General features: G+C 49.1%; 1 long non-coding RNA gene across 1 annotated transcript; it reads left to right on the plus strand.

Annotated features, from left to right (window-relative positions):
* Positions 1 to 2,027: 2,027 nt before the first annotated feature.
* LOC135176445 (uncharacterized) lies at positions 2,028 to 19,809 on the plus strand. Its single transcript, XR_010302652.1, has 2 exons — positions 2,028 to 2,085; positions 19,369 to 19,809. It is a non-coding gene; the product is annotated as an uncharacterized LOC135176445 (long non-coding RNA).
* The last annotated feature ends 5,349 nt before the right edge of the window (positions 19,810 to 25,158 follow it).

The raw sequence follows: 25,158 nt of genomic DNA on the forward strand, positions 1-25,158 counted from the left end.
GTGGTAAAGGAATCATCAGTGAGGAAAAGCTGATATTGTCCAGCTTACTCCAGTCCAAGTGGTGGTAAAGAAATCATCAGTGAGGAAAAGCTGATATTGTCCAGCTTACTCCAGTCCAAGTGGTGGTAAAGGAATCAGCAGTGAAGGAAAACTGATACTATCCAGTCCAAGTGGTGGTAAAAAAATCATCAGTGAGGAAAAGCTGATATTGTCCAGCTTACCCCAGTCCAAGTGGTGGTAAAGGAATCAGCAGTGAAGGAAAGCTGATATTGTCCAGTCCAAGTGGTGGTAAAGGAATCAGCAGTGAAGGAAAACTGATATTGTCCAGTCCAAGTGGTGGTAAAGAAATCATCAGTGAGGGAAAGCTGATATTGTCCAGTCCAAGTGGTGGTAAAGAAATCATCAGTGAGGGAAAGCTGATATTGTCCAGCTTACTCCAGTCCAAGTGGTGGTAAAGGAATCAGCAGTGAGGGAAAGCTGATATTGTCCAGCTTACCCCAGGCCAGGCTTGATTAAAGATTGACTCAAGAAAGTCCAATTTAGCCACTGTCAAGGGAAAAGTTTCCCTATTTATGTTCCAAAAATCAAGCAGAACACTGCACACAACTCCAGTGCAGGTCTTTTCTGGACCGTGAGTTACTTTTGTTCCGAGCTGTTTTCCTTTAAACAAAGCAATTGGCCCGTTCCTGTAACTGACCTTCCTATTGCCAAGTGGAATGATCTTTGTGAGTGTGACTCTTTTATGATCTGGCTAATGAACTTTCCGTTTCATGCTTCTTGTCTGATTAGTAATGCCAGAGATGTAACCAAGCAGAGAGAATTCATTAGCGTGAGAGGTAGCTGCGAGGGCGCAGTGTCAGACCCTCCCTTCCCGCTCCATGCACTCCATTAGTTTCTCCGTGCTCTGAGGTCTCCTCCAGTTTTTTCTAACTGAGGGAAAACACAGAAGCCTTTTCCTATTGCAGAATCTTTATGTATGGGTCATTCCTGACTCATTGGCAGTGAAATTTACAGGATCCCCTTGGAAACTCTCCGGCAGTGATTGTTTTTGGGTTTCAATCTGTACTCGGTTTCATATGGAAACATAAAACCCTTCCATGCATAGATTCTGGCTTGTGGTGTGAAAAAAAAAAAGAAACCATTACTTGCAGTTTGGGGATGCAGTGATGATTATTTATGGCACAACTCCTTTGCTTCTTATTTTTGTTTTCCATGTTGTTTCAATTTACAGCCCCTGAAATTCAGAACTGAAAGATTGGATCTGTTACTGAGTCAGTGTTGAAGTCAGTGTGCTGTAGAGGGGGGAGATTTCTAGGAGAATGACTCTGTGCATGACTCAGGGTGTCAATATGGTCTTGTGCTTCTTGTCTGCTGATCCCAGAGGGTTTATCTTCTTTCTGGAGGGGCTCTTCTGTGCTATGCTATAGAAGAGCTTCTGTGCTTTGCTGTTTGCATTCTGCTGCCACATCTGTGCTGGGTTAGTGAGCTGTCAAGACTTTGACCGTTGCTTGGCCACACTCTTCAGCAGGTTGCATCAATTCTGCATTAGAAACTTGGTTCTGCCAAATAGCTTGGTGAAGAGGCAGCAGCTGGCTGAGGCACACCTGGCAGAGTGATTAAAATCATGGAAGGTTAATCTTCCCTTCCTCTAGTGGGAGGGTGGGTTCCTAGGGTGAAAATGGCTACAGCATGAAGAGGAGCTGGGGAAAGGAAGGAGAAACTCCTTGACAAAGTGAGATTGTGGCATGGATCATACCGTTTATATCTATTCCCGTGGGTTATGTCACTTTCAGGCTAAAGCAGTGGAATATCTCCTTTGCTCAGCTCCTCTCACACATGTGTGTGCTGCTGCAGAGTGGCTGGCATTGCAGGAAAGATCTGCTTAGACTTCTGAGAGATGCAGGGAAGAGATTGAGGACTGAGGCTTTTGGCAGCGAGGCCTCTTCCTTCTGGAAAGAGAAGCAGAACTGGACTTGTTACCAACTCTCCAGAAAGGCTGGAGTCAGAGCAAGTGGGACCTCGTGGGTAGTAAGCAGAGGTGTGGACCCAGGAGTTCTTCATGTCAGAATCTGCAGCCACAGCCAGGTGAGTTTTTGGGTGGAAAATCCCTCCTAAGGCAATTGGACTGCTCTAGTACTTTTCTTTGGCTCTTTTTACTAACTTTTGCCTAGTTCTATAGTGGCTGCAATCCAGGTGGATTCACTGGACTCACTCCAGTAGTACCAGGTGGTGCCAGTGATGCTGATTTTAAAGTGATTTCCTCTTAAGCAGTGGGTACAAATCTGTATTCCTTGCTTACCCACAGCCACCAGAAGCAGTGCTTCTTGCTAACCCATCAGTGACGTGGTCACTGCAGGGTGCAGAGAGACTGGGGGATTCTACATAGAATCACACAGTGTCACTGGCTGGAAGGGACCTCCAAAGCTCATCCAGTCCAACCTCCCTGCCCCCTGTACCAGATTGCACAGATTTGCAAATCAGGCAGGTTTTGAATATCTCCAGAGAGGGACACTCCACAACCCCCTGGGCAGCCTGTTCCAGTCTTCTGTCACCCTCTCAGGGCAAAAAAGTTCCTCCTCACGTTTTCATGAAGCTTTCTATGCCTCAGCTTCCACCCACTGGCCCTTGTCCTGTCATTGGGCATCACCCAGCAGAGCCTGGCTCCAGCCTCCTGGCACTCACTTTTACATACTTAAAAACATTAATGAGATCACCTCTCAGACTTCTTGAGTGCTGTGTCCAGTTCTGGGATACTCAGTTCAAGAGAGATGTTGAGGTACTGGAGCGTGTCCAGAGAAGGGTGACAAAGCTGATGAGGGAGCTGGAGTACAGCCCTGTGAGGAGAGGCTGAGGGAGCTGGGGGTGTGCAGCCTGGAGAAGAGGAGGCTCCAGAGTGACCTCATTGCTGTATACAACTTACCTGAAGGGAGGTTGTAGCTGGGTGGGGGTTGGTCTCTTCTGCCAGGCAACCAGCAAAAGAACAAGGGGACACAGTCTCAAATTGTGCCAGGGGAGGTCTAGGCTGGATGTCAGGAGGAAGTTCTTTTCAGAGAGAGTGATTGGCATTGGAATGGGCTGCCCAGGGAGGTGGTGGAGTCACCATCCCTGGAGGTGTTGAAGAAAAGCCATGATCTAGTTGCTTGACAAGGGCTGGGTGCTAGGTTGGACTGGATGATCTTGGAGGTCTTTTCCAACCTGGTTGATTCTCTGATTCTCCGAGCAGCACAGCCCCAGCTCCCTCAGGCTATCCTCATGAGAGAGATGTTCCATGTCATTGTTAGTGGCACAAAAGCCATAGGCTTTGCAGTATGGGCACTAAACCAGGCTCCCCTTGCCCTGTCCATCGTGCAGGTGTCAGCAGAGGATGTGCCAGACAATGCACATTGGGATCCCTTTGTGCTTCTTTCCCCATGCCTGACATGTGCCCTTCTTAGACTGCTGTTGCTACAGAGGGTAGGCAGGATCTAATTAAGGACAAGGAGGGATGGATCTGCATATGTTGCTTGTGTTTGGGGACTGTCTGGCTCGGTGGAGTAATAATTTGCTACAGAGCCTTTCACCTCTTTGGCATGGCTTTGAATGCAGATCAGCTTAGTGGCTTTTAATGTCATTGCCATCTGACAGCTGTTTTCTGTGTGAAATTAGCTGGTAGTTGGGGTGCTTTCATTTCTGCAGGAAGCCAATGTCAGTAATTGGCACATGAAATGCCGCTATTAGCAGCCTCTAAAACACATATAATTTGAAGCCTAATGAATGTGCTTGAAGTATAGATATTGGCATGTGTTGTCACAACGTTGAAATCAATATCATTCCACTTAGCTCTATTGTTAAGTCTAAGTGTAGAAATCTGTGCTTGGGACACAGGGAGATACAGCAGAGGAATCGAACTGGAGGACTCCCACAGCTTTCTGCAAGCAGGTTGTAAACTGGCAGAGGGGAGATTGAAACTGGATGTTAGGAAGAGGTTCTTTGCAGTGAGGGTGGTGAGACACTGGCTTTGCATGCAGTTCCTCCCTCCACAAAATCTCCTAACACCTCTGAGCTCCTACACTATGATGGTAACTTGTTCTCCTTAGGGTGAAGATGATTTACCCCCCCCATAATTCTGTCCCCCCCTCCTGTTAGGTAATGAAACCATGATTCACCAGCTAATTAAACATGCAAATCTGTGAAGGTCTCTTATAAACAGATAAGGTCTTATCTGTTAGTGAGAAGAGCCTCCAGGCTTTCAAAGAAGAGCATAATTGGTGTAAAGTGGAGGATGTTCCTGAGCTCTTGGGAAGGCTCAGTGACACAGATATTTCTTTACCATCTTAAGAAGAGTGGCTTCTCAGGCCCAGGTTCTTGACAGCCTCCATAAAATATTTTTAGAGTGGGTTAGAGACACATTTGTCAGGAGCCCCAGAGTTCATGTGCGTTTCTGGATGGCTGTAGAGGGTACAACAAAGAGCTTACAATGATGATGAGGGGCCTGGAGCCTTTCTCTCATGAGGAAAGGCTGAGAGATTGAGGAGGGGTTTACCTTGGAATAGACCAAGAGGGCATCTTATGAATGGAGGATGAGGCTGAGTGCTTTTGTGGCATCAATTCGTAGAATCAACCAGGCTGGAAGAGACCTCCAAGATCATCCAGTCCAACCTAGCACCCAGCCCTATCCAGTCAACTAGACCATGGCACTAAGTGCCTCATCCAGGCTTTTCTTGAACACCTCCAGAGCCTCCTCTTCTCCAGGCTAAACAACCCCAGCTCTCTCAGACTCATCCAGATCATCAACAAAGATATTGAACAGGACTGGGCCCAGCACTGATCCTTGGGGAACACCACTAGTGATAGCTGCCAACTGGATGTGGCACCATTCACCACCACTCTCTGGGTTCTGCCATCCAGCCAGTTCTTGATCCAGCACAGAGTGAATCTGTCCAAACCATGAGCTGCCAACTTGGCCAGGAGCTTGTTGTGGTAGACAGTGTCAAAGGCTTTGCTGAAGTCCAGGTAGACTACATCCACAGTCTTCCCCACATTCACCAGGCAGGAACCTGATCATAAAAGGACATCAGGTTGGTTTTGAGTGGTGCCCAGTGCTAGGATGAGGGGCAATGGGCACAAACTGGAGCACAGGAAGTTACACTTCAATGTACCTAAGAACCTCTTTACTGTGAGGGTAACAATGCTGCCCAGGGGTAACAGGTTGCCCAGGCAAGCAGTGCAGTGTCCTTCTGTGGAGGCTTTCAAAGCCCACCACCTGGACATGGCCCTGGGTAACCTGCTTTAGTGTGAGGGATGGACTAGATGGTCTCCAGAGGTCACAGAATCACAGAAACATTCAGGCTGGAAAAGCCCCTCAGGATCACCAAGTCCAACCCATGTCCCTACTCTACAATGTGCACCCTAAGCCATAGCCCCAAACATCACATCCCAATGACTTTTAAACACATGCAAGGTGAGTGACTCCACCACTTTCCTGGGCAGCCCATTCCAATGCCTGGCCACATTCTTTTTCTGACCTCAGCCTTTCTTTGGTTCTGTGACCTCCTAATGCCTCCTCCAGACCTCTCTGCTATGATCCTGTGATAGAGTCACACCTGGGCAAGCGCAGGAAGCAATGTCCACCAAAGGAGGTGGACACAGGATTGCACATCAGGGATAACTCCTAGGCTAATCTGTGGCTGTGAATGTCCTACCCAAAGACCAAAGGGCACACTGCAGACAGCTTCTTATTGGATAAAGTGACCCCACTGCTAGGGGGCTTTCTTGTTCTGCCACTCTGCAGTCCCTGCTCCTGGGGTCTTCTCATAAAATTGGCCAGGTTGGAAAAGACCTTTGGGATCAGAGTGAGTTGCTCAGGGAGGTGGTGGAGTCGCTCACCCTGGCTGTGTTTAAGGGTTGTTTGGATGTGGTCCTTAGGAATATGATTTAAGGTGGATGTTGTAGAGTAGGGTTCTAGGTTGGACTTGGTGATCCTGAGGGTCTTTTCCAGCCTGGATGTTTCTGTGATTCTGACATGTTGTAAGCTGAGAGATGCTGAGCTGTAGTATTGACGTTCAAAATGTCTAATTTTACAGGTGGAGTACTTGGGGCACGTGGGGTGTTGGTCATTTAGCACTGAGGAGCAGAAGCAGTGTTGTGTCTATAGGAAAACTTAGTGACAGGAATGGAAAGAACTGTAGCATCAGGCAGGATTGGAAGGCACCACAGGAATCATCCAGTTCCAACACCCTTGCCATGGACAGGGACACCTCACACTAGATCAGGCTCTCCAGAGCCTCATTCAGCCTGGCCTTAAACACCTCCAGGGATGAGGCTTCCACCACCGCCCTGGGCAACCCCTTCCAGGCTCTCACCACCCTCATGCTGAAGAACTTCTTCCTAACATCCAGGCTGAATCTACCCATTTCTAGCTTTGTGCCATTCTCCCCAGCCCTATCACTACTTGACAGCCTAAAAAGCTCCTTCCCAGCTTTCTTGTAGCCCCCTTCCGATACTGAAAGGTCACAATAAGGTCAGCTGAGAGCCTTCTCCTCTCCAGACTGAACAGCCCCAACTCCCTCAGTCTCTCCTCACAGCAGAGCAGCTCCAGCCCTCAGACCATCCTCGTGGCCCTTCTCTGGACACCTTCCAGCACATCCATATCCCTCTTGTAACAGCAGCTCCAGAAGAAACCCAGGGAATTGCTCCTTGCAAAGGCACTGTCTCTCGCTGGGAGTTGTGAAAGAATTGTGAACAAAGTAGCCTGCCCTGCTCCAGATGAGTTTTACACCTTCCTCACAAACCTCTTTCTGTGTGAAAATGGCTGGATGAGCAGCCCCGAGGAAAAGGACCTGGGGGTCTGAGGTGATGAAAAGCTCAACATGAGCCTGCAGTGTGAGTGCAGCCCAGGCAGCAACCCTGTGCTGGGCTGTAGCAAGAGCAGTGTGGGCAGCAGGGCAGGGGAGGGGATTCTGCCCCTTGGCTCTGCTCTCCTCAGACCCCACCTGCAGTACTGTGTGCAGTTCTGGAGCCCCCAACACAACAGGGACATGGAACTGTTGGAGCTTGTCCAGAGGAGGCCACAAAGGGCTGCAGCAGCTCTGTTGTGAGGACAGGCTACAAGAGTTGGGGTCTTCAATCTGGAGAAGAGAAGGCATGGAGGAGACCTTGGAATGGCCTTCCAGTATCTGAAGGGGGCTACAAGAGGGCTGGGGAGAGACTATTGACAAGGTCTTGTAATGACAGGATGAGGAGGTATGGCTTTAAACTGGAAGAGGGGAGATTTACACTAGATGTTAGGAGGAAGTTCTTTCCAGTGAGGGTGGTGAGACACTGGCACAGGTTGCCCAGGGAGGTTGTGGCTGCTTTCTCCCTGGACATGTTTAAGACCAGGTTGGATGAGGCCTTGAGTGACCTCTTCTAGTGGGAGGTGTCCCTGCCTATGGCGGGGGTTGGACCTGGATGATCTTTGAGGTCCCTTCCAACCTAGACCATTCCATGAAAAGCAATCCCCTTGCCAATGGCCCTTCAGCAGCTGTGGGGCTGTGTCAGTGATCAGTGTGGTGCTGCTGTGGCCAAGGTATGCTGTGAGCCTGCTGACCCTGGCTGCCAGCAGCATTTCTCTATGGGAAGCACTAACGTGAAAGGCATTAGCATTAATGAGAGAGCTCTCAGCCTGGCTGGTGTAAGGGGTCAGCAGAAGTTTACAGACACCTTTGTCTCACATTCCTGTCGTGCCTGGCAGCTTGACTCCCATCTTGTTCTTTTTTCATAGGCTCTTTAATATTATAAGTCTCAAATTCTACTGCAGCCTCTCAGTGTAGCAGAGATCCAGTGGATCTGGAAGCTGCCCTGACAGCAAACCAGAACCCATTTTGGGATGGTCTGTCTGCTCATATTCACTCATCTGTAGTGAAGTGTCAACTGCTTACCCTGCTGGAAAAGCAGAAAGGGCAGATGAAGACTTCAGACCTATTATTATGTTGAGACACTGGAAGTTGTCCAGAGAAGGGTGACAGAGCTTGTGAGGGGCCTGGAACACAAACCCTATGAGGAGAGGCTGAGGGAACTGGGGGTGTGCAGCCTGCAGAAGAGGAGGCTCAGGGGGGACCTCATTGCTGTCTACAACTACCTGAAGTGAGGCTGTAGCCAGGTGGGGTTGGGCTCTTCTCCCAGGCAACCAGCAACAGAACAAGGGGACACAGTCATAAATTGTGCCAGGGGAGGTCTAGGCTGGATGTTAGGAGGAAGTTGTTGGCAGAGAGAGTGATTGGCATTGGAATGGGCTGCCCAGGGAGGTGGTGGAGGCACCATCCCTGGAGGTGTTGAAGAAAAGCCTGGATGGGGCACTTGGTGCCATGGTCTAGTTGACTGGCTATGGCTGGGTGCTAGGTTGGACTGGATGATCTTGGAGGTCTCTTCCAGCCTGGTTGATTCTATGACTCTGATTTTTTTGCTAGCCTTTACCCTCATGCTTTTCCTGACCTGGTTAACAATCTCCTCTGTGGATGGGACAGTAGTTTCCAGTATTTCTTTATGGAATATGTTCTTCCTAGAGAAGAGATGAATCACAGCTTGCTAGGGGCTGCAAGGGGACTCTAGAGATCTAGTCCAAACCCCTCTGCCAAAGCAGGATCACCTAGGGCAAGACTACACAGGAATGCATCCAGATGGGTTTTGGAAGAAGGAGACTCCACAACCTCTCTGGGCAGCCCTTAGTTATTGCAAAGAGTATTGGAAAGGATATGCCAAGAAATGGTGGCAGCAGAAGACTTTGTGAAGGGTTAAGTTTGGAAGTTAGCTCAAAGCTCATCCAGTTCCAACCCCCTGCCATAGGCAGGGACACCTCCCACTAGAACAGGTTGCTCAAGGCCTCATCCAACCTGGCCTTGAACACCTCCAGGGAAGTTGTGGAGCACAGAATCACTGAATGTGATCTTTGATCACATTCTGTGATTCTGTGCTCCACAACCTCCCTGGGCAACTTGTGCCATTGTCTCGCCACTCTCGCTGCAAACAACTTCTTCCTAACATCCAGTTTCATTCTCCCCTCTGCCAGTTTAAATCCATTCCTCCTTGTCCTGTCACTATAAGACCTTGTAAAGAAGGTCTTGCAGGCCACCTTCAGATAGTGGAAGACTACTCCAAGATCTCCTCGAAGGTGGAGAGCATTCAGGTGGCACCTGAGTGCCACAGTTCTTTCTTGGGGTCATAACAACGGCAAAGAGGAGTCTCAGATGCCTGTGGCTAGCAGCTAGAGGCTTGGTAGACCTTCAGGCATCTCCCATGCTATTGAGCAGGGGAGGGGACTGGAAATTGAAGTGAGTGAAAAACCAGTTTCACCTGCAGGATGAGCTACCTGTATCTATAAAAATGTGCTATAAGTAGTTTAGAGCCTTGCATCTGTTTGGGATTCCTGATTCTGGGCTTTACAACAGCAGCTGAGTGTATTAGGTTTGTTCCAGCTTTGATTCGCAGCTTTGCCAAGCTGTTGGGAGTGGAAGAGCTCTCTGTAACTGTTTTGTCAGCCTGACAAAGGGGGTGGGATGTGCATAGGTAGGAACAATGACCGTGGCAGTCCCAAGACAATAGGATCTTTTTGTTTCTAGCCTGGTGTGCTCTCCTGGCTGTCTGGCATCTCCCGGAGCTGGTTATGCTTCAGAGAGAAGGGGGGGAGGAAAAAACATCTGTGGACGCTTGGCTGAGCCATGAGGCTAAAAGTTCATTTTAGAACAAATGGCACTTCGGTTGCCTGGCTCTTTGTAGGAGGTGTTTGCTGGCTGCAGGAAGGGGATTGCATCAGCTAGCCTGAGTTTTCAGTGCTCCTAACGACATGCTTTACTTGGATGGCAGGAATTGCTTCCCTAGGGCTGCCAGGCATTTTTGTTCTTGCCCAGGAGAAGCTCTTCAGGGTAACCGACCCCCAGCTCCAGTCACTGGTGGTGTTCCTCAGGGATCTGTGTTGGGAACACTTCTTCTCAACATCTTTATTGATGACCTTGACTCAGGCAGAGAGAGTGTCAGCAGTAAGTTTGCAGGTGACACCAAGTCAGGTGGCAGTGTTGATTTGAATGAGGGTAGAGAGGCTCTGCAGAGTGACTTAGGTGGACTTAGATCTGTGGGCCAACATTAATGGGATGAGTTTCAACAAGGCCAAATGCCAGGTCTTGCACTTGAGTCACAACCACCTCAAGCAATGCTACAGGCCTGGGGCAGTGTGGCTGGAGAGCTGTTGGCAGAAAGGGACCTGGGGGTTGTAATAGACAGGAGCTGAATGGGAGCTAGCAGTGTGCCCAGGCAGCTGAATGGGAGCCAGCAGTGTGCCCAGGTGGCCAATAAGGCAAGTGGCAACTTGGCTTGGATTAAAAGTGCTGTGTCCAGCAGGAGCAAGGAGGTGATTATCCCCTTGGACTCTGCTCTGGTAAGGCCACACATTGAGTGTTATGTTCAGTTTTTGGTCACTGCAATACAAGAGAGATGTGGAGGTGTTGCAGAGGGTCCAGAGGAGGGCAACAAAGCTAGGGAAGGGCCTGGAGAATAAACCTGATGAGGAGTGACTGTGGGAGATGGGGGTGGTTAATGTGAGGAAGAGGAGGCTGAGGGGAGACCTCATTGCTGTCTACAACCACCTGAAAGGGACATTGTGGAGAGGCTGCTGCTGGGCTCTTCTCACAGGTAACTGGAGAGAGAACAAGGGAGAATGGCCTCAAGCTGAGGCTGGGGAGGTTTAGATTGGACATTAGGGAAAAAAACTTTTCATGGAAAAAGTGGTCAGGACCTGGAATGAGCTGCCCAGGGAGGTGATGGAATTACCCAGCCTGGATGTGTTTAAGGGTGGTTTGGATGTGGTGCTTAGGGCTATGGTTTAAGGTGAATCTTGTAGAGTATGTTTCTAGGTTGGACTTGGTGATGCTGAGGGGCTTTGCCCACCTGAAGGGGTGTTTCTGTAATAAAAAGAGATGGAGATTTCTGCTCACTGCTCAGTTTTGTGATGGAGTTGGGAGTGTTTGTGTCTGGCCTGGAATCCAGCCTCTTCTCTGTGACAAGTATGACAGTGATACCTGTGCCTTCGTTGTCTCAAAGTCTGTGCATGCACTCAGGCTTACAGGAGCTGCAGCTCCTCCAGAGTCATGCAGAGTAGGCTGGAAAGCTTGAACAGGTGAGGGTCCAAGGTGGCAATGCAGAAATGGCAGAGACTTTGTCTTTTTGGTCCCTTTTATACACAGCATGGTCAGATCTCGCCACAGAGGAACAGGAGAGGCTGCCTGGAGAGAGGGGTGGAATAATTCATACTCCATCTTGGGTAAACATTAGCTTCTGTGGGAGTTGCTTTATTTCTGGGTTTGTTATGCTTGGTTTGTCTGGCTGGTTTTAAATATTTGTACAAGTGACTAGAGCTATGCAAACTGTGCCTGAAGGAAACTTGAAACAGAGAATAAGAATCAACCCCAGGCACCTATGTTAGTCAGCATCTTAACTGAAAATGTTGTGAAGGAAACTGAAGGAACGGGGTAGAAGCACAGGGCAGTAATTGAGGAGCTCTGGTCTGTGCAAGAAGCTGGCCAAGGAATGTTTTAGCCTGACAGAGCCTAGTTTAGATGTGTTTATAATTCACAGTGTCTTTAAAAATGCTCCTTGGTTTGTGTTTAGACTTACTGGTAGGTAGAGAGGCTGCCTGCAAAGTTACTGCTTAGGTATGTTGGCTTCTGCTGCCACTTTTGGGGTCAGTATTTACCTTGATTTTTAGAGTTCTTTTTAATTTAAAAGGTTTATAAAATGTGTGGTGGCATTTTGGTGTCCAGTTCTGTCCCCTCCCCACCCCAGTTCAAGGAGGACAGAGAACTGCTTGAGAGAGTCCAGCACAGAGCCATAGAGCTGATGAAGGGAATGGAACATCTCTGTTATAAGGAGAGCCTGAGGGAGTTGGGGCTGTGCTGCTTGGAGAGGAGGAGACTGAGAAGCAACTTCATAATGTTTATAAAGATGCAAAGGGTGAGTGCCAAGAGGCTGGAGCCAGGCTCTGCTGGGTGATGTCCAGTGACAGGACAAGGGGCAATGGGTGGAAGTTAAGGCATAGGAAGTTGCATTGAAACATGAGGAAGAATTTTTCCATTGTGAGGGTGACAGAACCCTGGAGCAGGCTGCCCAGGGGAGTTGTGGAGTTCTTCCTCTCTGGAGATATTCAGGACCCACCTGGACATGGTCCTGTGTGATCTGGTCTAGGTGATCCTACTGTGGCAGGGGGGTTGGACTGGATGAGCTTTGGAGGTCCCTTCCAGCCGCTGACATTGTGCAGTTCTGCTACTATCTCTAACTGTGCTCTGATATTGTGTTTTCACTTGGTTGTCTGCAGGCTCTTTGTTGATTACATTGGATGCAAGTGAGCTGAAATCTCCTCCAGTAATGGGAAAGATTTCTTGTTGCTTTTATGAATGTTCAAAGGAACTAAAAATGCTCTGCAGGGGGAAGGAGAGCCCTAGCAGTGTGCTGTCCCCTTACAGCACTCATTCAGCTGCAATGGGAACCTCAATTCCTGCACCAAACTCCCTCAAAACATTAATATTTTGGAAATTGCTCTATTTCTGTGAGCAGCAATGAATCAGAGCTGGCAAAATCAAAGCCTGCTACAACTTGCTGCACATGAAGGCAAGATATTTCCCATCTCTGCTCTTGCAAAGCAGGATGTCTCTGTAGATGAGCTGAGCTCCCCTCACTAGCATAACTGCATGTTTTCCTCCTAGGAAAAACATGCCTGTTTTGGAGGGTAGCACCCAACAGGAAGGACTCTCTAACTTGGCTCTTTCTTCCACATGAATTTGTAAGCATGAAGGGAAAAAAAAATGCCTTCAGGAGGCTTAAAAATAGTTCTCATAGCTGGAATTTTTTGGCCATATGTCTACATAACCTTCTCCATGTTTACTCCCCTGTTTAAAATTACAGTGGGAGAAAAACAGCAGCAGCAAGCATTATCTGAGAACCTGAGTACTACTCCACCTCTGGAGCCCCTAGTACAAGAATGATGTGGATGTGTTGGAGTGTGTCCAGAGAAGGGCCACAAGGACGATCAGAGGGCTGGAGCTGCTCTGCTATGGAGACAGACTGAGAGAGTTGGGGCTGTTCAGTCTGAAGAGAAGAAGGCTTTGGGGGGACCTTATTGTGGCCTTCCAATAGCTGAAGGGAACCTACAGGGAATCTGCTGAGGGATTTTTTAGGGTGTCAGGTACTGATAAGACTTGAAGGAATGGAGCAAAATTAGAAATAGGAAGATTCATCCTGGATGTTAGGAAGAAGTTCTTCAGCATGAGGGTGGTGAGAGCCTGGCAGGCATTGCCCAGGGAGGTGGTGGAAGCCTCATCGCTGGAAGCTTTCAATGCCAGGCTGGATGGGGCTCTGAGCAACCTCATCTAGTGTGAGGTGTCTCTGCCTGTGGCAGGGGGGTTGAAGCTGGATGATCCTTGGGGTCCTTTCCAGCTCTGACAATTCTGTGACTCTAAATATTTAACGCAAGAGTTTCACTGAGTTTGGAAGCGGTGCGGGGGCAGAGTTTGGAAGCGGCGTGGACCGAATTTGAAGGTGGTATGGGAGGGGACAAACACACAAAACAAAAACACACCTTAACTTTTAGATCTTCATGTCCTAGCAAACAAGTTGCTAGAGATGAGCAGTGTAGTTCTGATGGGAGTAGGATCTGCATGGTCCCAGCGTTGCCCCTTTCCTATGGCACGTCAATGCTAATCACGCCGCCTCCCATCCTTCAACGAAGGGTCAACAGTGCTCTGTTTGTGCAGAATGTGCAATTTAAACTTCAGGTCTGTCATTAGAGATAATCTAGGTTTCCTGTATCATGGCAGGTTGTCATAGAAACCAGACCTGAGCTTTCTGTTTACAGCTTGGGGACCATAAACACTTTGCATTTCTCCGGGTGAAAAAAATAGGCGAACAATTAAATAAGGTTTGAAAACAAACCTGGAATGGCCCAGAGAGAGATGTCATTCATCAAAAATCAATATATGGGATGCAGCTGGGAAACTCCAAGCATTCAAGCAGTTGACTGACAGCAATAGTGAAATATTTCCCCGGGGGGGTGGGGGTGGTAGCTGATAATGTATCATAATGCCTGCAGCGGAGTGAATTTCAATTTGCTGTTGGGGTTTTGTTCAAGGAATTGCAACAGTGAGGAAATGTTTGTTGGCAATTTTGCTTTCTCTTAGGTAAGGCTTTTTTTGGTGTTGGCTCTTTGGGCTGGAGATACTTCAGCTTTTAGTTTTTCTGTGATGTTTTAGGTATTTCTCCCCTTCTGCTCTGCTCTGATGAGGCCACACCTGGAATACTGTGTCTAAGTTTGGGCTCTCTGGTTCAGGAGAGACAGGGACCTGCTGGAGAGAGTCCACAAAGATGACTGGAGGATTTGAGCATCTCCCCTATGGAGAGAGACTGAGAGCCCTGGGGCTGTTAGTCTGGAGAAGGCAAGGCTGAGAGGAGATCTGATCAATGCCCACAAATATCTGAGGGGTGGGTGTCAAGCGCCTGGGGCCAAGCTCTTTTTGGTGCTCAGCAGCAATAAGACAAGGAGCAACAGCTACCAACTGAAACAGAGAAGGTTTCAGTTCAACGTGAGGAGAATTTTTTTTCACAGTGAGGGTGACAGAGCCCTGGAACAGGCTGCCCAGAGAGTTTGTAGACTCTCTCTGGAGACTTTCCAAACCCACCTGGATGCATCCCTGTGCTGCCTGCCCTTGATGATCCTTCTTGGCGGGGGAGGGGGTTGGACTGGATGATCTCTGAAGGTCCCTTCCAACCTCTAGCATTCTGTGATTCCTATCACAGCTTCTTTCTCTGTGGATTTTAACGAGGTTTGGAGGCACCCTAAACATGTCTTTAGTACCTGCTGCTTCGTTAGTGAGCAAAAGGGTTACAGCGTCAAGTTTAGCACTGAGGTTCTCACTTGCTCTTTCTGTGACGTGTTCTTAACTTGTAGAGCTCCCCTTTGTCAGGCAGTGGTATTTAATGGTGCTCCAGGAAAGGATTAAAGCAATGTGTGGATGAAGATGGTTTCTGGTGCTACAGCACAGCAAAATCACCAAGACTATCAACCTTGTTTTCCTCAGAGGGTGTAATCATACTACCAGCTGGGTGCTCTTGTAGGGGTTTTGTCAATGGCACAGCATTGCTCTACTGATAAGATGCATCTTGTGTTTCTCCTGAAGCATCCAGATACTGCCTCATGTCACAGAATCATAGAATTAACCAGGCTGGAAAAGATCTCTAAGATCATTGAGTCCAACCTAGCACCTAACCTTTCTGATTAATCCATGGCACTAAGTGCCCCATCCAGCCTCCTCTTCAACATCTCCCGGGATGGGGACTCCACCACCTCCCTGGGCAGCCCATTCCAATGCCAATCACTCTCTCTGCCAACAACTTCCTCCTAACATCCAGCCTGAATCTGACCTGGCACAGCTTGAGGCTGTGTCCTCTTATTATGTCCCTGGTTGCCTGGGAGAAGAGACCAACCCCACCTGGCTACAAACTCCCTTCAGGTAGTTGTAGACAGCAATGAAGTCTGCCCTGAGCCTCCTCTTCTGCAGGCTGCACACCCCCAGCTCCCTCAGCCTCTTCTCACAGGGTTGTGCTCCAGGCCCCTCCCCAACCTTGGTGCCCTTCTCTGGACACCTTCCAGCACCTCAACATCTCTTGAATTGAGGAGCCCAGAACTGGACACAGGACTCAAAGTGTAGCCTGACCAGTGCCGAGTACTGGTCCTGCTGGCCACACTGTTCCTGATCCAGGCCAGGATGCCAAAGAGGGAGACTACACAGGCTGAGCAGCCTGTTCCAGTGCTCTGTCACCCTCACAGTGGAAAAAAAAAGTCCTCCTCAGGTTCACATGGAACCTCTTATGCCTCAATCTCCACCCATTACCCCTTGTCCTGGCACTGAGAAGGAGGTATCCCTGCTCTGCTTACCAGGGTGTGAGATGAGGCAGCAAAGCCTGGGGTTTTCTGCTGGTGAAAGATGTGCACAGCTCTCTTTGAGGCAATGCACTTCTCTTCCTTTCTTCCAGGAATGAATAGGAACTGCTAGTCCCCAAGGGTTGTCCTTGAGATCTCATTTTTTTCCAGGAAATCAAGGATGCTAAGGGCTGACTGCATTCTGTTCTGCCACAGATGAATTTGGTCTTTCAGGTTTATACAGAACCCCAACTTCAAGCCCTGACAGAGCAGCTGCAGTGGTTGCAGGCTGATATTCTGGTATTTGTAAGCCTTTAAGTCCTTGATTTTTGGTGGGTGAGTTTTCTAACCAACACAAAAAAGAGACGATTGGATGATTCTGTAAATGCAATTTCTCCACCTTTCCAGAGCAGAAAATCTGCCCATGCCTGATGTGTTTGCTCAGCAGCCTGCACTTCCCTTCTAATTATCTGCTCTATTTGTAGTTCCTGACCTCAGCTGCATTGGTAACATGGCAGGTCTGTGAATCAGGTCCTGGCTTGTTGAACTGCCACTTGGACAATTTTCATGGTACCATATAGAGTAATCCAGCATTTGCAGGAAGATAGGCCTTGAAAGGCACTTTCTGTTATTAATAGCCTTGGCTAAATGCTGAGACTCACAGCCCTGCCTTTTGGTGCCTGGCATTGCACTGGTCAATGGAAACCACTAACCGTGATAAGTTGTTTATCCTGCTCTTAAGCTTCCCTCAGAGCTGTTCCTGCAACTGTGCTGTGTTAGTGCAGGGGACCTGAGTCTATAGATGCCTTCAGACAGAAGCTGAAGCAATGACAGGGGCTCACGGACAGTGTCTGCACTTGACTGAACAACCTCAAAGGCTTGGAAAAGCCCAGGGCACATCTGCCAACGGAGGCTTGGTGCTCAGCCCCTGTCAGTGAGCAGTGTGTTCACAGAGTGGAGAGTGATGAGAGCTGCCTGCCTTTTCTTTGTGTCAGGTTTTAATGGGCTCTGCTTGTAATGCTTTAATTTTGCCACATCACAGTACATTGCTGAGGTGTTTCCTGCAGAGCAGCCTCCCTGTGTGCAGGAAGCTTGGCAGTGCCCACAGTGCTGCCTCAAAGCCAAGGCTGTGCTGTGGCAGCCTGGTGACAAAGCTTCATTCCTCTCAGACCTTTCCAAAGTGTTGTGATGCCTACCTCTTTATAGATGACCTTGATTCAAGAATGCAGCTGAATATGATCCAGCAGTGTGCCCAGGTGCCCAAGAAGGCCAATGGCATCCTGGCTTGGATTAAAAATGCTGTGTCCAGCAGGAGCAGGGAGGTGATTGTTCCCCTAGTCTCAGCTTTGGTGAGGCAACTCCTCGAGTGTTGTGTTCAGTTTTGGGCACCAAAACACCAGAGAGATGTGGAGGTGCTGGTGAGGGTCCAGAGGAGGGCAACAAAGCTGGGGAAGGGCCTGGAGAATAAACCTGATGAGGAGTGACTGTGGGAGATGGGGGTGGTTAATGTGAGGAAGAGAAGGCTGAGGGCAGATCTCATTGCTGTCTACAACCACCTGAAAGGGACATTGTGGAGAGGCTGCTGCTGGGCTCTTCTCACAGGTAACTGGAGAGAGAACAAGGGAGAATGGCCTCAAGCTGAGGCTGGGGAGGTTTAGATTGGACATTAGGGAAAAATCTTTTAATGGAGAGAGTGGTCAGGGCCTGGAATGAGCTGCCCAGGGAGGTGATGGAGTCACCCAGCCTGGATGTGTTTAAGGGTGGTTTGGATGTGGTGCTTAGGGCTATGGTTTAAGGTGAATCTTGCAGAGTAGGTTTCTAGGTTGGACTTGGTGATGCTGAGGGGCTTTGCCCACCTGAAGGGATGTTTCTGTAATAAAAAGAGATGGAGATTTCTGCTCACTGCTCAGTTTTGTGATGGAGTTGGGAGTGTTTGTGTCTGGCCTGGAATCCAGCCTCTTCTCTGTGACAAGTATGACAGTGATACCTGTGCCTTCGTTGTCTCAAAGTCTGTGCATGCACTCAGGCTTACAGGAGCTGCAGCTCTTCCAGAGTCATGCAGAGTAGGCTGGAAAGCTTGAACAGGTGAGGGTCCAAGGTGGCAATGCAGAAATGGCAGAGACTTCATTGCTGTCTACAACCACCTGAAAGAGACATTGTGAAGAGGCTGCTGCTGGGCTCTTCTCACAGGGCCTTTTCAACCTGGTAATTCTGTAATTCTGTGCAGATCTCAGCATCTGCTCAGGACTTCCTCAGCTCTTGGACTGTTCATTCAAACATTCAAACCCCAAAGGAAACAAAAAAAGCTTGGATCCTGCTTCACAGTATTTTTATGAAGGAGCCAACTCTATGTGGCACATGCTGCAAATGATTTTGAAGGGATTTAAGGCATAAAGTAACATGGCAGTTGAAGATTATGACTAGAATTTACTGGAAAATGTTTTTGCTTCCAAATTTTCTTGATTTCAGTGGGGGAAGATGCCTTTCAAAAGCCTGTCTTGGAAAGGCTAGGATGTGATATCACAGTCTGCTGTTGCCTGCTTCCAACTTGAAAGTTTTGGTCAGTTTTAGTTTCTCCCTGTGTCTGTTTCAAATTCTTTTCTTTGGAGTGGTTTTTTTTTGGTGTGTTTTATTTTTTTATTATGTGTTTTGGATGCACATAAAAATGACAGAATGTTAGGGGTGGGAAGAGACCTTGAAAGCTCATCCAGTCTGACCCACTTGCCAGACCAGGATCACCTATACAGGAACACATCCATGCTTTGAATATCTTCAGAGAGGAAGACTCCACAACCTCCCTGGGCAGCCTGTCCCAGTGCCCTGTCAGCCTCACAGGGGAAAAAAATCCTCCTCGTGTTTCCATAGAACTTCCTATGCCTCAGCTTCCACCCAGTGCCCCTTGTGCTGTCATTGGGCATCACCCAGCAGAGCCTGGCTCCAGCCTCCTGGCACTCACCCATTAGATCTTTATAAATACTAATGAGGTCACCTCTCAGTCTCTTCCTCTCCAATCTGCAGAGCCTCAGCTCCTTCAGGCTCTCATCTAAAGAAGATGTTCCAATGTCTTCAGCATCTTTGTGGCTCTCTGCTGGACTCTCTGAAGCAGTTCCCTGGGGGGGCCAGAACTGGACACAACATTCCAGATGCAGCCTCGCCAGGGCAGAGTCAAGAATGTGCAGTGGGAGTATCAGTCTGCCAATAAGGTTATTTTCCAAGACAAAACCTTTCAGAAGGGCAGTCAGTGCTTAGCCAAAAGTGGAAACTAGGACCTGAGCAGACAAGAGAGCTGATGTGTCACTCCAGAGCTCAGCAGTGAAACGGTTCCATCTCCAGCTTGGGCCAGCACAATTTGCATGGTCACTGCAGGGAGAAAGCCATGAGGAAGGAGAGGGCAGGGGCTGGTGCTAATGTTTCTTGGTTGCTGATGTTTTTAATTTCTCATTTACTATCAGGCAGCACCATATGGAGCAGAAGGAAGCACACAGAGGAAAGAGGAGTGGATGGTATTTTCCCCTGGAGCTTCTTGTCAGAAGACAAGGAAAGTGAATTCTCTGCAGGTAGCTTGAGCCTTGCCAGAAAAGTGGCTTTTGTGATTGCTAATGGTGCTGAGGACTATTTTTTTCTTTCTCTTTAATCAAACATGTGGGCTTTTGTGGGGGTTTTATTATGGTTTTTTATATTCCCCCCCTGTTCTTGATAGGATGAGTGGGATTGACTTCTGCCACTCTAGTATTTTCATCATGTCAGAGCACTGCTTTCTTACAGCCTTCAGAAGTACACTAGGCCCTTGCCACAATCAAATACTGTTTATTTGCAGGCTCAGTAGGATGCCCAAGCATCTGAATGCCTCTAAAAGAAACACTGCTGCTTTGCCTGATTGTGCCATGCCACTTCTCCTCCCAGCTGCATCTCAAAATCTCTAACTGCCAGCAGGCCTCTGGTGACCAGAGACTCTGCCCTGCTCGACTGCTTCTCTGACATCTTCCTCCCACAGGTTGTGCTGCCTTTTCTCCAATAGCTGCTCACAGCCAAAAGCTTTGCACTTGCTCCAAAGGCAAGGCCTTTGCAACCTGGGGGAGGGAGAAGAAAAGCCTGCCAGAAAAGTGATGCCAAAAGTGATGCCCTTGACAGTCTTGTGTTGAAATTTCTGTGCACTTTGTGGGAGCTCTGAGCTGCTCTGTGCACTAGGAAGGCACAACAAATGCAGAGAGGAGTCAAGATTGCTGGGTGCTGCACTTTGGCCACAGCAACCCCATGCAGAGATACAGGCTGGGGTCGGAGTGGCTGGAGAGCAGCCAGACAGAGAGGGATCTGGGGGTGCTGATTGATACCCACCTGAACATGAGCCAGCAGTGTGCCCAGGTGGCCAAGAGAGCCAGTGGCATCCTGGCCTGCATCAGGGATGGTGTGGTCAGCAGGAGCAGGGAGGTCATTCTGCCCCTGGACTCTGCACTGGTTAGACCACACCTTGAGTACTGTGTTCAGTTCTGGGCCCCCCAGTTTAGGAGGGACATTGAGATGCTTGAGTGTGTCCAGAGAAGGGCAACGAGGCTGGGGAGAGGCCTTGAGCACAGCCCTATGAGGAGAGGCTGAGGGAGCTGGGATTGGTTAGCCTGGAGAAGAGGAGGCTCAGGGGTGACCTTATTGCTGTCTGCAACTACCTGAGGGGTGGTTGTGGCCAGGAGGAGGTTGCTCTCTTCTCTCAGGTGGCCAGCACCAGAACAAGAGGACACAGCCTCAGGCTGTGCCAGGGGAGATTTAGGCTGGAGGTGAGGAGAAAGTTCTTCCCTGAGAGAGTCATTGGACACTGGAATGGGCTGCCCGGGGAGGTGGTGGAGTCGCCGTCCCTGGGGCAGTTCAAGGCAAGGTTGGACGTGGCACTTGGTGCCATGGTCTGGCCTTGAGCTCTGTGGTAAAGGGTTGGACTTGATGATCTGTGAGGTCTCTTCCAACCCTGATGATACTGTGATTTGGAACAAGCTTTTCAGTAAAACATCTCCCGTGGGCTGCTTCGGAGCTGTGACATTTTGAACCTAAAGCTATATCTAGCTGGTGTGAACCAGGCTGCTCTGTGCCTCAGCAGAATGCCCCTCTAGTCCCTGGATGATGAGCTCAAAACCTGTGCATTTTTTGTGTGTGCTTATTACTCATCCAGCTTTCTGGTGCCTCTTGAGCTCCAGGGAGCAGATAAATCTCTTGGCATTGTTACTTCATCTCCCCTCCAGCCTCCTCACGCACCCTCAGCTCCAATGTGCTGCAAATCTGAATGATTAAAAAAACATTATTTGCCAGCTTCCCTTTCTAATAGAGATTAGTGTCTCTTCCATCTAGTCCTTGTGCTGCAAGGCTATGACCTCATGACTCTCTTAATTGTCTTTTAGGACTGTTTTTCTTATCCCTAATGGATTTGCAGAGCAGTCAGAAGTGAAAGGTGATGTTTCTAAAATATGGAGTTGAAACTATCTCAAACCACCCTCCCAAAGGTCTTTCCTGAGTCTGTCTTACAGGTCCACCAACAAAAGATAGTCAGCAACAAATGAAAAATGTTGTTCTTGGTGTGGTTTTGGCATCCTGGCCTGCATCAGGAGCAGTGTGGACAGTGGGATGAGGGAGGTTATTCTTCCCCTGTACTCAGCACTGGTCAGGCCACACCTTGAGTGCTGCATCCAGTTCTGGGCCCCTTAAATCAAGAGAGATGTTGAGATGCTGGAACATGTCCAGAGAAGAGTGACAAAGCTGGTGAGAGGCCTGGAACACAAACCTTATGAGAGGCTGAGGGAGCTGGGGGTGTTTAGCCTAGAGAAGAGGAGGCTCAGGGCTGACCTCATTGCTGTCTACAACTACCTGAAGTGAGGTAGTAGCCAGGTGGGGGTTGGTCTCTTCTGCCAGGCACCCAGCAACAGAACAAGGGGACACAGTGTGAAGTTGTGCCAGGGGAGGTCTAGGCTGGATGTTAGGAGGAAGTTGTTGACAGAGAGAGTGATTGGAATTGGAATGGGCTGCCCAGGGAGGTGGTGGAGTCACTGTCCCGCTGGCCACACTGTTCCTGATGCAGGCCAGGATGCCATTGGCTCTCATGGCCACCTGGCACACTGCTGGCTCATCTTCAGCTACTGTCTACCAGCAGCCCCAGGTCCCTTTCTTCCTGGCTGCTCTCAGCCACTCTGTCCCCAACCTGTAGTGCTGCTTGGGGTTGTTGTGGCCAAAGTGTAGAGCCCTGCACTTGACCTTGTTCAATCTTATCCCATTGGCCTCTGCCCACCCATCCAGCCTGTCAGGGTCTCTCTGCAGGGCTCTCCTATCCTCGAACAGATCCAAACCTGTTCCTAGCTTGATGTCATCTGCAAAGTTACTGATGCTGGACTAAATCCCCTGGTCCAGGTCATCAATAAACATGTTGATCAGGACTGGGCCCAGGAGGATTGTCTGGTGCTCTTCAAGGGTATGGGCTGGGAGGGATTAGTAAAAAAAAACCTAGAAGAAAGCCTGGTATGGGTACAAAAGCCCACCCTTGCTGGTCTTGCAGCCCAGTGCTTCAGTTATGTGGCTGAGACTTTCTCCTGTAGAGCCTAGAATCTGCCTTGGTCATGAAAATTGAGAGCTCTGTGACCCTTTCTGCTGCATGATGAATTGTTGGTGCAGGAAGATTGTGCATGTGGCTCACTGCCTCAAAGCAGGCTGTAGCTTGGTCTGCTTGGCTATTCAACACGTGGGAAGCTGCTGTCAGTTTACATACACCTGTATTCTTTACCTCTCCCTGGTGGCTCTCTTCATGCTTATGCATTCCATCCTGGGGCTGGTACTTACGGACTTGTTTTTCTTTGCTGATAGAAGCGTGTACAGAAGAAGCTGTCTGCTGATCAAAGTAGAGGATCTGGATTCAGGGCTTTTGCCTTGCCTTCTCTTTGAGTTGACTATTCAGTACCTTAGTATTTTTTTCTGCCTTAACATTTGCACTGCAAAACAGGTGCAGCAGGTGAGTTAAGGCAGTGCAGGGAGTCGTGGTGCTTCCCAGGGACACGCTGGGGTAGCACACACCTGATGTGCATCTTGGTGAATATGGGGGAGACCTGAGTGGAATCACTGAGGGCTTGTCAATGCAAACTTGTTAAACCTGCTGGGAGGTGTTCAGAGTGCATGAATCATAGAATCAACCAGGTTGGAAGAGACCTCCAAGATCATCCAGTCCAACCTAGCACCCAGCTCTATCCAGCCAACTAGACCATGGCACTAAGTGCCTCATCCAGTCTTTTCTTGAAGATCTCCAGGGATGGTGACTCCACCACCTCCCTGGGCAGCCCATTCCAATGCCAATCACTCTCACTGACAACAACTTCCTCCTAACATCCAGCATAGACCTACCCCGGCACAACTTGAGACTGTGTCCCCTTGTTCTATTGCTGGTTGCCCGGGAGAAGAGGCCACCCCCCACTTGGTTACAGCCTCCCTTCAGGTAGTTGTAGACAGTAATAAGATCACCCCTGAGCCTCCTCTTCTCCAGGCTGCACACCCCCAGCTCTCTCAGCCTTTCCTCATAGGGTTTGTGTTCCAGGCCCCTCAGCAGCTTTGTTGTCCTTCTCTGGACATGTTCCAGCACCTCAACATCTCTCTTGAATTGAGGGGCCCAGAACTGGACACAGCACTCAAGCTGTGGCCTGACCAGTGCTGAGTACAGGGGCAGAATAACCTCCCTTGTCCTACTGGCCACACTGTTCCTGATGCAGGCCAGGATGCCATTGGCTCTCAAACTTCCACAGCTGTGCAGAAGAAAGGCTTGGACTCACTGCCAATCTGCCAGAGGTGCTCACTTCCCTTGTCTGCCTGGCAGCCTTCCCAGGTGGCACATCTGAGTCCTCAGGCAGCAGTCGCAGATCTGTCACCTGGAGGAAAGGAACCTGTGCTGTGCACGGTGTTCATCACAGCCAGGAAGGAGTTTGGAATGAAGCTTTCAAGGAACAAATGTCATGTAAACATGAGGAGGAATTTTTTCCCTTTGAGAGTAACAGAACACTGGAACAGGCTGCCCAGGGGGATTGTGGAGTCTCCCTCTCTGGAGATATTCAACACCTGCCTGGATGCATCCTGTGTGATCTAGGTGATCCTGCTCTGGCAGGGGGCTTTGGCTGAGTGATCTTTCAAGGTCCATTCCAGCCCCTGACATTCTGTGAACTGAAGAGAAAGGAGGTAGGTGATCTTGAATTGGAAGGGTCTTTATCCAGGCTGTGCTCTGAACCTTACTGGGTCACAGGATCACACAGGATGCCAGGGGGTGGACAGGACCCAGAGATATTATCCAGTCCAACCCTTCTGCCATAGACCCTCTCCAGCAGATTGGTTGGGACTGGTTGAAAAGGATTCTCTTTCGCTGGTTGCTCAATGGTCTGTGTGAAACATAATCGACAGATTCAGCTGCTGTGTTGCCAAGTGTTCAGCCTGGCAGAGTCTGGCCCCTGCTGTGCAGAGCCTTTCTTACTGTGGTGTGAGGCATCGCTTACTCGCTGTGATATTTTGGGAGACTCTTCTACTCCACACAATGACTCACAGCTGAGAGAAGCACTCTCAGCTCAGGAGCCAGAGTTTAGGCCGTTTAGTTTGCATGTGTCTCATGAGATTGCTTTCATACCACTGCTATTAGCGTTTGCCCTTCATTAAGGCAGCATTGTGGTGCTTTGCATAATATAAGGCTGTGCCAGATGTTGTTAGGAATAGGCTGCAGGAGTTGGAGCCACCCCACGAGCTGTGGGTGCCCAGATGGGTTGGATCTCAGCTCTTTGATGTCAGAGGCAAGAGGAATTTGTGCTTTGAGGGGGTGGTCGTTTGGGGACCTGCAGAGGGACATCTGAGTCTCCATTGTTTAAGCAGGGTTTAAGCATTTACTGCAGCTAAGAAAAATGATTTGAGCAGAAGTTTTATCCCCTGATATAAAAATGTTGCTTTCCTCTTCCCACTCCAGGAGTGTAGCTTGGGCACTGCTTGGTCCTGCTTTTGAGGTTTCAAACCAGTGGGGGGAAGAAGTGCAGATGGCAAACCCCATTAAAGCAGCAGAAAGAGCACCAGGTGGAGAGAGGGGAAGCACACTTGGGTTTCAGAATCTTGAAATATCTTTGGGTGATGCAAGTGGTGACTGAAGAGGTACAAAGGTCCTGAAGGGCAGACAGTGAATTGCTGCAGTGTTCTGAAGAGCAGAATCACAGAATGGTTTAGGTTGGAAGGGACTTCAAAGATTACCCAGTTCCAGCCCT

This window comes from Pogoniulus pusillus, chromosome 6, assembly GCF_015220805.1.
Source record: "Pogoniulus pusillus isolate bPogPus1 chromosome 6, bPogPus1.pri, whole genome shotgun sequence".
Taxonomy (NCBI): Eukaryota; Metazoa; Chordata; class Aves; order Piciformes; family Lybiidae; genus Pogoniulus; species Pogoniulus pusillus.